Source organism: Callithrix jacchus, chromosome X (genome assembly GCF_049354715.1).
Source record: "Callithrix jacchus isolate 240 chromosome X, calJac240_pri, whole genome shotgun sequence".
Taxonomy (NCBI): domain Eukaryota; kingdom Metazoa; phylum Chordata; class Mammalia; order Primates; family Cebidae; genus Callithrix; species Callithrix jacchus.
This window is the reverse complement of record NC_133524.1, coordinates 22,906,907-22,922,991: the sequence shown is the minus strand read 5'-3', so window position 1 is coordinate 22,922,991 and position 16,085 is coordinate 22,906,907. Positions and strand designations below refer to the sequence as shown.

Sequence of the window (16,085 nt, the reverse complement as noted above, 5' to 3'; positions counted from 1 at the left end):
CAGCTTCTGCACGGCAAAAGAAACAGTCACTAGAGTGGATCGGCAACCAACAGAATGGGAAAAAATTTTCGCAGTCTACCCATCTGACAAAGGGCTGATATCCAGAATTTACAAACAACTCAAGCAGATTTACAGGAAAAAAACAAACAAGCCCATTCAAAAGTGGGCAAAGGATATGAACAGATACTTTACGAAAGAAGACATATATAAGGCCAACAATCATATGAAAAAATGCTCATCGTCACTGGTCATCAGAGAGATGCAAATCAAAACCACATTGAGATACCATCTCACGCCAGTTAGAATGGCGATCATTAAAAAATCTGGAGACAACAGATGCTGGAGAGGATGTGGAGAAAAAGGAACACTTTTACACTGTTGGTGGGAGTGTAAATTAGTTCAACCATTGTGGAAGACAGTGTGGCGATTCCTCAAGGCCTTAGAAATAGAAATTCCATTTGACCCAGCAATCCCATTACTGGGTATATATCCAAAAGACTATAAATCGTTCTACTATAAGGACACATGTACACGAATGTTCATTGCAGCACTGTTTACAATAGCAAAGACCTGGAATCAACCCAAATGCCCATTGATAATAGACTGGATTGGAAAAATGTGGCACATATACACCATGGAATATTATGCAGCAATCAGAAATGATGAGTTCGTGTCGTTTGTAGGGACATGGATGAATCTGGAAAACATCATCCTCAGCAAACTGACACAAGAACAGAAAATGAAACACCGCATATTCTCACTCATAGGTGGGTGATGAAAAATGAGAACACATGGACACAGAAAGGGGAGTACTAAACACTGGGGTCTATTGGGGGGAAAAGGGGAGGGCCAGTGGGAGGGGGAGGTGGGGAGGGATAGCCTGGGGAGAAATGCCAAATGTGGGTGAAGGGGAGAAGAAAAGCAAAGCACACTGCCATGTGTGTACCTACGCAACTGTCTTGCATGCTCTGCTCATGTAACCCAAAACCTATAATCCAATAAAAAATTTAAAAAAAAAAAAAAAAAAAAAAAAAAAAAGCCATTGGCACTCCCAAAGATTATAAGAAAAGGAAACAATCTGTTTTGATCTCATTGTTATTGCTTTGGATCTCCTGCCAGATTCTGTGACATTCAATCATTCACTCAATAAATGTCAAACACCTACTAGGTGTTGCTGCTGGCACTATGCTGATCACTGCTTACAAGAAGCTATAGCCAAACACCACACAGATCAAATCAGGGACCATAAGCTCCGTTTCACATACACATATGAATTTTAACTTTAACTACCTTAAAGTAGCACATAGCATGCACCGACTCCACCCCTCCCACTGTGCCAAACGGCAAGATTGATCTATTTACATAATCTCTCTGATCTCATAAGAATTCAAATATATAACCTGTAAGTAATAGTGACAAAATAGGGTAATATCAGCATAGCAAATTATAGGCAAAGTTCTCTGGGAACATCAGAAGAGAGCTAGTCACATGGCATGAAAAAAATTAAAGGAGACTACTCAAAGAAAGCGATGTGTTTATCTCTGTAAATCTCCCTATACATTGTGTTTCTATGCAATGTAGCTCTGTTTATCCCAGAATAATGTAAGTATATCCTTTTGACCTTAATTTCCCAGTTAAACTTGTGTTAACTCCTTAAACTTAAAATCAAAGTTTTTCTACTCCTGGCTTCTACTTGTGATGTAGAAAGTTAAAAAGAGCATTCCTCCCATTCTTATGATGAAAAAATAACCAAACTGACTTCAAATTCATGACTTTTCCTGAATCCCATGTAGAACTGAAATTGCAGAGCAACCAAATGACAGTGACAAGGACACAGAAAGACCAGAACTCTCATATATTGTTAGTGGGAATGGAAACTGGTATGGCCACTCTGGAAATGAGTTTGACAGCTTCTAATGAAGTTAAACAAACACCTACCATATGTGCCTGTAATCATACTCTTTGATATCTACTTGAGAAAAACAAAAACTGATGTTCATACAAAAGTCTGTGCATGAATGTTTATAGCAGATTTATGCCTAATGGCCAAAACTGGAAACAGCACAACTGTCTTTCAACTGAAGAATAGATCAACAAACTGTGGTACATGCATACAATGCAATACTGCCCAGCAATAAAAATGAATGAAATATTGATTTGTGTAACAACATGGATGAATCTTAAGTGCATTTTGCTGAATACCAGAAGCCAGACTCAAAAGGCTACATTTTACATGATTCCATTTGTCTGCAAAAGACAAAAACTATAGGGATGGAAAACAGGAGCAGTGGTTCCCAAGGATTGAGGCATGGGGTTAGGGGTGACAATGAAGGGACAGCAGAAGGGAATTTCTGTAGTGATGAGACTGTTTTGTAAGGGACTTTGGTGGTGGATACACAACGCTATGAATTTGTCGCAATCAATAGAACTGTATACCATAAAGAGTACATTTTAATGTATATAATTTGTTAAATCAGCAAGGATGTGGGAGAAAAGGAATGCAGCCTGGGACAAATCTAACCATATTATAAATGAATCATATAACCACCCTGAAGGTGGTGAGGAAAAAAGGAACTGACCTAAATCACTTTGGAAAGCAATGTTTTGACTAGGTACTATTAAGACTAAAGGCAAAAAGCACAGTGGTAAATTTGTTTCTCACAGGGTTGTGGTTTAATGATTCTAAAATTATTTGTATTCCAGGAGCAAAGTAAGTAAATATATTGTAGATAATGAGAGCTGGGTTTTCACCTTCAGAGAAGGCAGTTACAAATACAGAAAATGGTGCTGCATTAGTTAGAGGTCTCAGTAAGGACACATGATTTTTAACATACATATATATGCAGATAAATAGATATAGATATAAATATTGATGTGGGTTTATGTATGATAGCTTAGTAACAATGCTTATATATAAGCACTCAAATCTTGCTTTCTAAGTACCATGTTTCAATAAAAGGAACCAGGAAAATATAAGATGAATCCACAGCATGTTTTGATGCCATAAAGTAAAGAAGTGGTCAAAAAAAATTTTAAACAAAGAATAGGGGCCTGTTTAAAGGGCGTAGGAGCCAATCTGGAAGAGTTTCCAAAAACCAAAGTTGAAATAACTTGAGCAACAAAAAATTTTTAAATGTTAGTATTAAATTATAAACCTAAAAAGAAAGCAATATCTATGAGTCTATGCTGATATAAATAAATAAGTGAATAAATAAACAAACAGGGGTGGAGGGACAGCTCTGCCTTAGAGAAGAATTCTAATTAACTAATACAGAAGGAATGAGGAAAACAGAAGAGCACCAAAACCTCACAGTAGTTATTGCCGCAAACAAGATCCAACAATAGATGATAAAATTTGTTTGCAAAAGTTTAAATGAAACGTTCTGAGATATTTGTTTAGTCTCAAAAGTATCACTCCAAAATATTTAGCAATTACAAGGAGAAAAATAGTAAAGTCATAGTCAAGAATGTGGTAGACACCACTTGGCAGATTAACCAAGTGATCAAGATGAACATCATCAGCAACACATATCAACATTGTAGACTCCTTGATGTGAAAGGGCACCTCACCTCTGTGGTATCCTTCCTGAAAATGCATAAGCCATATCCAATCATGGAAAAAACATCTGACAACCCAGTGGAGGGACATTCTACAAAATAACTGACCAGCAGTCTTCAAAAGTGTCAAGAATGTGAAAGGCAAGGAAACACAGAGAACGTGTCACGGATTGGAGGAGACTGAGGCAACATGAGCAAATGTAATATGCACTCCTGAATTCAATCTTGAAAGAGAATAAGAATATTAGGAGAAAAACTGGTGAAATCTACCTAAGTTCTGCAACTTGGTTAATAGTACTGTACCAAGGTTAATTGTTCAGCTTTTATAACTGTCATACTGTTGTTATGTATGATGTAACATAAAGGAAAACTGGATAGGGAAACAGTACAATTTTTGCAACTCAACTATAAAATTATTTCAAAATAAGAATTTTGATTTTAAAAATTCTAAATATTTTGAAATAAAAGAAATCAAAATAAAAAGTCAAAAACAATTTAAAAATCAAAGGTACAATTCTTAAGATCCTGTGGCTGACTATATTTTCCAACTATAGCCCCATTTGCCCTTCTCAGAAACTTGTCACTGCCCTATCATGAAGTGTGCTCTATTTCCCCTCCCTTTAAACCTGGGCAAGACTTTATGACAACTTCAATGTATAGAACAGACAGTGCATGACCTCCAAATCTAGGTTATAAAAGGTGATGCAGCTTCTACCTGGCTTTCTCTCCCTCCCTGTGTATACTCACCCTTAGAACCCAATCATGATTTTGTGAGTAAGCCCAGGTCACAGGAAGAAATCACATGTACATGTTTCAGCTGAAAATGCCAACTAATATCTGATCCAAGCCGGATGTGGTGGCTCACACCTGTAGTCCCAGCACTTTGGGAGGCCAAGGTAAGCCTGGGAAAGATGATGAAACCCTTTCTTTACAAAAGAATACGGAAGATTAGCTGGGTCTGGTGGCACATACCTGTGATCCCAGCTACTCAGTAGGCTGAGGCAGGAGAATCACTTGAGCCTGGGAGGCGGAGTTTGCAGCGAGCCATGATTGCAACATTGCACTATAGCCTGGGCAACAGAGCGAGATCCTGTGTCAAAAAACAAAAGCAAAAACAAAAAAAACTGATGCAACAGCCAGACCTGTGAGTGTTCACACCTTCAGATAATTCTAGCTAACAGCCTTCAAGCAGTCTCAACAGTCACAGAGTAGAGTTAAGACATGCTGTTCCACTGAGCCCTGACCAAATTGCAGATTTGTGAGCATAATTATTGTTGTTACTGTTTTAAGGCGCTAAGTGTTGAAGTGATTTGTTATGCAGCAAAAGATAACTGCAACAGCTGCCCTAAACTGATATGATTAATTGCCATTAGAAGATACTGGATTACATTCATTTCATCCCTTTGAACAAAGTTTTACTCACCATGGTAAAAAAGGAATTCAAAGGCGGTATGAGCCTGATACCATTTCTTGCCATTTTGTTTCTACAGTGATTTATTTTCCAGCACAGTATTCCTTTTCGAAGAATATCAATATGACACTGAGTTATTGGGACATGTCCCAAGGGACTATTAGGTTTGTATTTTGCTACGACTCATTCTAAGCACATCCATATTAATGTCTACCTGCTCACATTCAGAGCTAAGTCATCCTGTTTGACAGTGAATAAGGAGCAAAATGATCAGTGTCCTCAATTTCCCCCTTTCCTCTGGGTCTTCACTTACCCTTTAAGTTCAAACCTGCAGTGTCCTAATTGATATGGATTCTTGCCTTCCCAGTAGAACTAGAACCACACAAATAACCACTATTTACTGGCAAAAGGATATTGTGATGGCTTTCAATTGGATTTTTTCTTAAATTTGTCAATGTGTACACTAAGAATTATGCTGAAATTAGAAAGCAAGGCACATCAACTTATCAGGAAAATACATATCTTTGATACAAATCAAAGATACCAAATAATAGATCAATAACCATCTGAGGAGTATTTGAGAACGTCTTTTCCTTTCACAGCTGCTAACTCTTAATTCACAATTAAGCTAAATTACTACCTTCATCTTATAGAAATAGAAAAATAAATTGTACCATCTTCAAGATGTTAACATGGAGGAAATAAAACAGGGACTTTTCAATGCATATTTTTTTCCTGACATCATTAAGAGAGACTAATTTTCTAGGGGTGTATACTATAAAATTCTTTTGTTCTTATCTATTAAAGTGAAGTATGTATAATTAAGAGACAGACTCATTTTCTAGGAGTGCATATGACAAAATTCTTTTGTTCTTATCTGTTGGATTAAAGTGAAGTGTATTTCAATACACCTTCTTTAAAGTCACAATTATCATCTGAGCTTACATATATCTCTTGCTTCATTCTACTTTGAGAGAAAGGGAAACAGCATTAAAAATAAAACCATTCAGTTTTGAGTCAGAAACACCTGAGTTTCAATCCTGGTTCTCTGTCACCTACTTGTTATGTAAGTGGTTCTCAGCAGAAAAGGGGTAGTTGTGCAAGAGGACAGATATGCAAATTTGCTTTCTGTAGTAACTAGCTCACTGGGCATGTATATGACAAAGCATTATGCTGTACACCTTATATATACACAATAAAAAATTTTTAATGTGCCTCAGAATTCCCTGTTAAAACAGAGGTTACTGGGACCCAACCCATGGATTTTTGACTCAAGTAGGTCTGGGGTAGGCCCTGATATTTGCATTTTCTACAAGTTTCCAGATGATGCTGAATTACTACTTGTTTTGAGTCTCAGATTCTATGGCTGAAAACAAATGGGAAGTTTCTACCTATGCTGTAAATGCTCATTTCCTTTCCCTGTATCAGTTACTACACATGGAACAAGTCCACGATGCCTTCTCACAATTCTGAAACCCAAACATTTCGTAAAAGCAGAAATTTTTGTTTTTCCCTTCAGTTCAAATTAATTTGGCAACAAACCTATTGTATTTATAGTCATTTATTATATATAGATTTGATTTTATGTATATTTTAACAAATGTAAAGTTTGGTTATTGGGAGCTGTGGCCCTGTCCCACTGGCATTGATTCCTATTATACAGTTTTCAAACCATGTTACCTTCCTAAAATGAGAAAAAATTCTCAACCCTGAAGGTTGTCTGACTCTAAATGTTTTGGATAAGGAACCGGGGACCTGTCTTCAGCACTTCAACATATTTATACATTTTCTTTTACTTCTTTAACTGTTTTCAGCTTTCTCAACTTGTTTATAAACACCTCAAGAGCAGAATCAGGTATTATGTGGCAACTCCCCATGTCACTTACTACATTTTGAACGTGAAGTATATACTAAATTAATCACCATGGGATTGAATTTATTGACCCTTAATGAGATTTAAGTAAAAGATTGGCATAATTCAATAGTATGAAATTTGAGAAGGAAAGATGAATCAAATATATTGTGAGTTTCTCAAAATTGCAGTTCTGACTATAATCCACATAATCCCAAATGATTCTGACAAGACGAAAATGTGACAATGAAATTCTTCCTCTTCTTTGCACTTGTCACACATTATGCCTAAAGTATTGACAGTGGACCTCATTCCCTCTAACCTTCTCAAGGACCTGTGCCACTATTATTCCTATATTTCTGTGTCTTTGACCTCACACTTTTGTAATAGCTAGGTTCCATCAGCCTTTATATGTCCTCAAATCTTTTACAACTTAAAAAAATTAAAGAGGCTTTTTAATAAACTGTGCTAAAGCAATTGGACATTCATACGTCTTTCTAAAAAGCTTTGACCTGAACTTCATATATTATACAAAAATTAAATGGGTCATGGACTTAAGTGTAAAACATAAAACTATAAAAACTTTTAGAAAGTATACAGGATAAAATGGATCTAGGGCTAGGGTGAAGAATTATTAGAATTGATGTCAAAAGCATGATCCAGGCTGGGCACAGTGGCTCATGCCTGTAATCCTAGCACTTTGGGAGGCCAAGACATGAGGATCACTTGAGCCCGGGAGTTTGAGAACAGCCTGGGCAACAGAGTGAGACCCTGTCTCTACAAAAACAAACAAAAATTAGCCCACTGTGATGGCACATGCCTGCAGAACCAGCTACTCAAGAGGATCACTTGAGCCCAGGATTTTGGAATTTGAGTCTGCAATGAGCTCTGATCATGCTACCGTACCCAAGCCTGGGGAGAGAGCAAGTCTCTGTCTCTAAAACAACAATGACAACAAAACAAAATCTTGATTCATAAAAGAAAAAATTTAATAACCTGAACTTCATTGAAATTAAAACTTTCACTCTGTCAGAGAACCTTTGAAAAGAAAAGCTATAGACTACTGAGGTCAAATATTTGCAAACTACATTTCCAACAAGTATATAGAATATGGAACTCTCAAGGCCAAGTATATAGAATACAGAACTCTCAAAAGTCAACAGTTAAAACAAAAAAAAAACCCAGAAAATCCAATTAGCAAATGGGGGAAAGACATACACAAATATTTCACTGAAGATGGCAGATAATCATGTGAAACGATGTTCAACATCATTAGTCATTAGAAAAATGCAAATAAAAACCACAATGTAATATTACTACATATCTATCAGAATGACTAAAACAATAAAAAAAAGAAACTACATAAAATCCTGATGAAGATACAGAGAAACTCCTACATTGCTAGTGAGAATGTAAAATGGTGCAGCCACTCTAGAAAACATTTTGGCAGTTTCTTATAAAACTGAAAGTGCAGGAGAAGGACTCAAGATGGCGCTGTGAGAACAACCCAGGATTGAAGGTCGCGGTCAATGCACGGAGGGGGTGAATCAGGGCCGCATTTCCAGACGGATCTTTGTTGCCCAAAGAATGGGGAAATTCCTAGGTATAGAGGAGACGTGGGACACCAGGCAGAGGTTTTGGCTGGTGCAGCTGGCAGCCGGTGCGGCGGCGGCCCGTGCTGTGGTGGCGCTACACAGCAGTCCACACGAAGCGCGCTCATCCGGGTGCCCTGTTGGGCCGGCAACCTGAGACTTGGGAGGGCTGAACTTGAGACTGAATGGGACTTGGACAGTGAGCCAGCCCAGGAGATTCCAGGGTCACAGCATTTGGGGTAGCGCAGTGGGACAAACAAAACAGCGATTCCAAACGCTCCCCGTGGAGGGGTTCCCTGAGGCCGCAGCTCCGTGGGGAAGGGGCGTCCGCCATTACCGAGGCAAACCGCCCCTACTGAGGTACACGCCCATTGCTGATGCAGCCTGCCGTTGCCAAGGCAACCCGCTACAACAGAGAGACTCCGCAGCAGGGCGTAGCCCATGGCAGCAGGGCGGAGACCGCAGCAGAAGGGCAGAGCGTGCAGCAACAAGGCATACCTCACACCAGCAGGGTGGAGCCTCGGCAGGCAAATAGTGACTAGACGGCCTCCTAGCTGGGCAGGATAGCGCGGCAGACACAAGGAAAGCCCCAACCCCCCGCCAGACAGAGCATCTGAGAAAAAAAGGGTTTTTTTACGAGTTATGTTGCAGCAGAATTAACATAGCAGTCTAACAGCCCTGAATGAACAACAGAGCTCACAGCTCAGCACTTGAGCTCCTATAAAGTACAGACTGTCTCCTCAAGCAGCTCCCTGACCCCTCTATATCGAAAACACTGACATTTGGCAGGCATCATTCTGGGACAAAGATAGCAGAAAAAGAAACTGGTAGCATCCCTTACTGTTCCGCAGCTGCTATAGGTGCATCCCAGACAAGCAGGGCCTGGAGTGGACCTCAGCAGTCGTACAGTGAAGGGGCGAGACTGGTAGAAGGAAAACCAAGTAACAGAAATACTTCATCATCAACAATCTGGGTGTCCACTCAGAGACCCAATCAAAAAGTCAGCAACTACACAGAAACAGGTGGATAAATCCACAAAGATGGGAAGAAACCAGCGCAAAAAGGAGAAAAACACCTGAGACCAGAACACCTTCCCTTCTAGAATGGACAAAAACTCCTCATAGCAAGGGAACAAAGCTGGATGGAGAATGACTGTGACAAAATGATGGAATTAGATGACAGAAGGTAGATAATGAGAAACTTTTGTGAGCTAAAAGAAGATGTTTTAAATCAATGCAAAGAAACTAAGAACCTTGAAAAAAGATATGAAAAAAGATTTCAGGAAATGATAACAAGAATGGATAACTTAGAGAGGAATATGAATGAATTAAAGGAGCTGAAAAACACAATACAAGAACTTCGCAAAGCATGCACAAGTTTCAATAGCCGAATTTACCAAGCAGAAGAAAGAATATCAGAAGTCGAAGATCAACTCAATGAAATAAAATGAGAAACCAAGATCAGAGAAAAAAGCGCAAAAAGGAATGAACAAAGTCTCCAAGAAATGTGGGACTATGTGAAGAGACCTAACCTATGTCTGATAGGCATACCAGAATGTGACGAACAGAATGAATCCAAGCTGGAAAATACTCTTCAGGACATTATCCAGGAAAATTTCCCCCACCTAGCAAGACAGGCAAACACTCAATTGTAGGAAATACAGAGAAGACCACAAAGATATTGAGCAAGAAGAGCAACCCCAAGGCACATAATTGTCAGATTCAACAAGGTTGAAATAAAGGAGAAAATACTAAGGGCAGCCAGAGAGAAAGGTCGGGTCACCCACAAAGAGAAGCCCATCAGACTCACAGCAGATCTCTTGGCAGAAACTCTACAAGCCAGAAGAGAGTGGGGGCCAATATTCAACATTCTTAAAAAAAAGAACTTTCAACCCAGAATTTCATATCCAGCCAAACTGAGCTTCAGAAGTGAAGGAAACATAAAATCCTTTGCGAACAAGCAAGTACTCAGACATTTTGTCACCACCAGGCCTGCTTTACAAGAGCTCCTGAAAGAGGCACTACACATAGAAAAGAACAACCAGTACCACCCATTCCAAAATCACACTAAATGCTAAAGAGCATCAACATAATGAAGAATCTGCATCAACTAACAGGCAAAACAGCCAGCTAGCATCGAAATGGCAGTATCAAATTCACACATAACAATATTAACCCTAAATGTAAATGGACTAAATGCACCAATCAAAAGACACAGACTGGCAAATTGGATAAAAATCCAAAACCCATCAGTGTGCTGTATCCAGGAAACCCATCTCACATGCAAGGATACACAAAGTCTCAAAATAAAGGGATGGAGGAAGATTTACCAAGCAAATGGAGAGCAAAAAAAAAGCAGGAGTTGCAATTCTCATCTCTGATAAAATAGACTTTAAAGCAACAAAGATCAAAAGAGACAAAGAAGGCCATTACATAATGGTAAAAGGATCAATACAACAAGAAGAGCTAACGATCCTAAACATATATGGACCCACTACAGGAGCACCCAGATACATAAGGCAAGTTCTTAACGACTTACAAAGAGACCTAGACTCCCACACAATAATAGTGGGAAACTTTAACACCCCACTGTCAATATTAGACAGATCAACCAGACAGAAAATCAACAAGGATATCCAGGGCTTGAACTCAGACCTGGAACAAGCAAACCTGATAGACATTTACAGAACTCTCCGCCCCAAATCCACAGAATATACATTCTTCTCAGCACCACATCACACCTACTCTAAAATTGACCACATAATTGGAAGTAAAGCACTGCTCAGCAAATGCAAAACAACTGAAATCATAACAAACAGCCTCTCAGACCATACTGCAATCAAGTTAGAACTCAGAATTCAGAAACCAACCCAGAACTGCACAGCTTCATGGAAACTGAACAACTGGCTCTCAAATGTTGACTGGGTAAACAATGAAATGAAGGCAGAAATAAAGAAGTTCTTCAAAACCAATGAGAATGAAGACACAACGTGCCAGAATCTCTGGGACACATTTAAAGCAGTCTCTAGAGGAAAGTATATAGCAATAAGTGCCCATATGAGAAGAATGGAGAGATCCAAAATTGACACCCTATTGTCAAAATTGAAAGAGCTAGAGGAGCAAGATCAAAAAAACTCAAAACCCAGCAGAAGACAAGAAATAACTAAGATCAGAGCTGAACTGAAGGAGATTGAGACACGAAAAACCCTTCAAAAAATCAATAAATCCAAGAGCTGGTTTTTTGAAAAGATCAACAAAATAGACAGACCACTAGCCAGATTGATAAAAAAAGAAAAGAGAGAACAACGAAATAGATGCAATAAAAAATGACAAAGGGGAAATCACCACAGATTCCACAGAAATTCAAACCATCATCAGAGAATATTACAAACAACTCTATGCACATAAACTAGTAAACCTGGAAGAAATGGATAAATTCCTGGACTCCTGTGTCCTCCCAAGCCTAAACCAGGAGGAAGCTGAAACTATGAATAGACCAATAACAAGGTCTGAAGTCGAGGCAGCAATTAAGAGCCTACCACACAAAAAAAGCCCAGGTCCAGACGGGTTCACAGCCGAATTCTACCAGACACACAAAGAGGAGCTGGTACCATTTCTTCTGAAACTATTCCAAATAATCCAAAAAGAAAGAATCCTTCCCAAATCATTCTATGGGACCAATATCATCCTGATACCAAAACCCGGCAGAGACCCAACAAGAAAAGAAAACTTCAGGCCAATATCCATGATGAACATAGATGCAAAAATCTTCAATAAAAGATTGGCAAGCCGATTGCAACAGCAAATCAAAAAACTTATTCATCATGATCAAGTAGGATTCATCCTGGGGATGCAAGGCTTGTTCAACATACGCAAGTCTATCAACGTAATTCACCACATAAACAGAACCAAAAACAAAAACCACATGATTATCTCAATTGATGCAGAGAAGGCATTCGACAAAATTCAACAGCCCTTTATGCTAAAAACCCTCAATAAACTCGGTATCGATGGAATGTATCTAAAAGTAATAAAAGCTATTTATGACAAACCAACAGCCAATATCATACTGAATGGGCAAAAACTGGAAGCATTCCCTTTGAAATCTGGCACTAGACAAGGATGCCCTCTCTCACCACTCCTATTCAATATAGTACTGGAAGTTCTAGCCATAGCAATCAGGCAAGAAAAAGAAATAAAGGGTATTCAAATAGGAAAGGTGGAAGCCAAATTGTCTCTATTTGCAAACGATATGATAGTATACCTAGAAGACCCCATCGCCTCAGCCCAAAAACTCCTGAAACTGATAAGCAACTTCAGCAAAGTCTCAGGATATAAAATCAATGTGCAAAAATCACAAGCCTTCCTCTACACCAATAACAGACTTAAAGAAAGCCAAATCAAGAACGAACTGCCATTCACAATTGCCACAAAAAGAATAAAATACCTTGGAATACAACTCACAAGGAACGTAAGGGACCTCTTCAAGGAGAACTACAAACCACTGCTCAACGAAATCAGAGAGGACACAAACAGATGGAGAAACATTCCATGTTCATGGTTAGGAAGAATTAATATTGTAAAAATGGCTATACTGCCCAAAGTAATTTACAGAATCAATGCTATCCCCATCAAGCTGCCATTGACTTTCTTCACAGAACTGGAAAAAAACCACCATGACCTTAATATGGAACCAAAAGAGAGCCCGCATAGCCAAGTCAATTCTAAGCAAAAAGAACACAGCGGGGGGCATCACACTACTGGATTTCAAACTATACTACAAGGCTACAGTAATCAAAACAGCATGGTACTGGTACCAAAACAGCGATGTAGACCAATGGAACAGAACAGAGGCATCGGAGGCAACACAACATATCTACAACCATACAATCTTTGATAAACCTGACAAAAACAAGCAATGGGGAAAGGATTCCCTTTTCAACAAATGGTGTTGGGAAAACTGGCTAGCCATGTGCAGAAAGCAGAAACTGGACCCCTTCCTGACACCTTACACCAAAATTAACTCCAGATGGATTACAGACTTAAACATAAGACCTGGTGCCATAAAAACCCTGGAGGAAAATCTAGGCAAAACCGTCTAAGACATAGGAGTAGGCAAGGACTTCATGAACAAAACACCAAAAGCATTGGCAACAAAGGCCAAAATAGACAAATGGGACCTAATGAAACTCCACAGCTTCTGCACGGCAAAAGAAACAGTCACTAGAGTGAATCAGCAACCAACAGAATGGGAAAAAATTTTTGCAGTTTACCCATCTGACAAAGGGCTGATATCCAGAATTTACAAAGAACTCAAACAGATTTACAGGAAAAAAACAAACAAGCCCATTCAAAATTGGGCAAAGGATATGAACAGACACTTTACAAAGGAAGACATATATGAGGCCAACAATCATATGAAAAAATGCTCATTGTCTCTGGTCATCAGAGAGATGCAAATCAAAACCACATTGAGATACCATCTCAGGCCAATTAGAATGGCGATCATTAAAAAATCTGGAGACAGCAGATGCTGGAGAGGATGTGGAGAAAAAGGAACACTTTTACACTGTTGGTGGGAGTGTAAATTAGTTCAACCATTGTGGAAGACAGTGTGGCGATTCCTCAAGGCCTTAGAAATAGAAATTCCATTTGACCCAGCAATCCCATTACTGGGTATATATCCAAAGGACTATAAATCGTTCTACTATAAGGACACATGCACATGAATGTTCATTGTAGCACTGTTTACAATAGCAAAGACCTGGAATCAACCAAAATGCCCATCGATGATAGACTGGATTGGGAAAATGTGGCACATATACACTATGGAATATTATGCAGCAATCAGAAATGATGAGTATGTGTCGTTTTTAGGGACATGGATGAATCTGGAGAGCATCATTCTCAGCAAACTGACACAAGAACAGAAAATGAAACTCCGCATATTCTCACTCATAGGCGGGTGATGAAAAATGAGAACACATGGACACAGGGAGGGGAGTACTAAACACTGGGGTCTATTGGGGGGAAAAGGGGATGGCCAGCGGGAGGGGGTGGGATAGCCTGGGGAGAAATGCCAAATGTGGGTGAAGGGGAGAAAGGAAGCAAAACACACTGCCATGTGTGTACCTATGCAACTGTCTTGCATGTTCTGCACATGTACCCCCAAACCTAAAATGCAATAAAAAATTAAAAAAAAAAACTGAAAGTGCAAATACTGTATGATCCAGCAGCTGCACTCTTGGGCATTTACTCCAGACAAATGAAAACGTGTGCAAACACAGAACCCTGTGAGCTAGTGTTTATAGCACCTGGAAACAACCTGGATGTCCTTCAGTGGGTGAATGTTTTAACAAACTATAATATATCTGTACCATGAATCCTATTCAGTAATAAAAATGAATGAACTATTGATACACACAGTTACTTGGATGAATCTCCAGGGAACTTTGCTGAGTGTAAAAAGCCCATTCCATAAGGCTGTGTGTTGTATTATTCCATTTATATAACATTTTAAATGATAAAATTATAAAAGTAGAAAACAGAATAGCGTTTGCTAGGGGTTAAGGTTGAAGTCGGAGGGGACGGAAGCAGATGTGGTTACAAGGGGCAATGTGAGGGAATAGTTTTGTATCTTGACTGGCGGTGGATACACAATTTTACACATGATAAAACTACATAGAACTAAATAGAGTATACACACACACACACAAGTACAAGTGAATTTGGGAAATTTCAAATAAGACTGGTGGATTGTATCAATGTCAATATTCTGGTTGTGATATTTATACTGTGGTTTTGAAAGTTGTTACCATTGGAAGAAATTAAGTACAGGGTCCACGGATCTCTCAGTATTATTTCTTAAAATTGCATGCAAATCTACCATTATGTCAAAACTACAAGTTTAATTTTAAAAATTAAAATTAACAAATCTTTCCTCAATCCCACTTAATTCTCTAGCTACAGAATAGAAAATTTTGTCAGCAAATCTTCCTAAAGAATAGTTCATACTCTCTGCTTTTACTTCTTGACCTCCCAGGGACCACTTACCAACTTCAATCTGGCTTCCTACCCCAATACTCAATTGAAATGGCTGTTCCCAAGATGCTTAAGCGTTTCCTGGCCACCAGCTCCAGTGAATAGTCCTCAGTCCTTACTGTAATTGACTTCTAACAGTATGTGACACAATAAGAGGCTTCTGCTACTTTTAAGTCCCTTACCTTGATCTCCATGATTATCTCCCTCTTCTGGTTTTCCCCCTGCCTCTCTAATAACTCCTTCTGAGTTCCTTTGATAATTTTTTTCCTTTCTTAAATGTTGAGCACCTTCCATGTTCTTTCTACCCTAAGCCCAGTTCCCTTCTCTCTTTATTCATTCCCACTGATCATAATCTGTATGCCAGAGGCTCTAAAGCTATCATCAGGCCAGATCTTCAGAGTCCAAACTATTTTAATTGCTTACTACTACTGTCTTTTCTACAATTAATTCAAAAGAAACATGTCCAAAACTGTATGTGAATCACTACTTTCCTCACCACTGAAATATGTTCCTCTCTCTGTGTTCCCTTTCTGGGTTACTCAAGCCCATATCCGAGAACTCACCATTCACTAGTCCAGTGGTTTTCAGCTATGGCCCATTTTGGCACCTAGAAACATTTGCTGATGTCTAGA

At 39.0% G+C, this 16,085-nt stretch overlaps 1 long non-coding RNA gene across 1 annotated transcript in view; it reads right to left on the bottom strand.

Annotated features, from left to right (window-relative positions):
• LOC144580995 (uncharacterized) overlaps positions 1-16,085 on the bottom strand; it is a 108,547-nt gene that overhangs the window by 50,130 nt on the left and 42,332 nt on the right. The window contains exon 2 of the long non-coding RNA XR_013531442.1: positions 4,531-4,648. This is a non-coding gene — a long non-coding RNA (uncharacterized LOC144580995). The remainder of the gene's footprint in view (positions 1-4,530; positions 4,649-16,085) is intronic.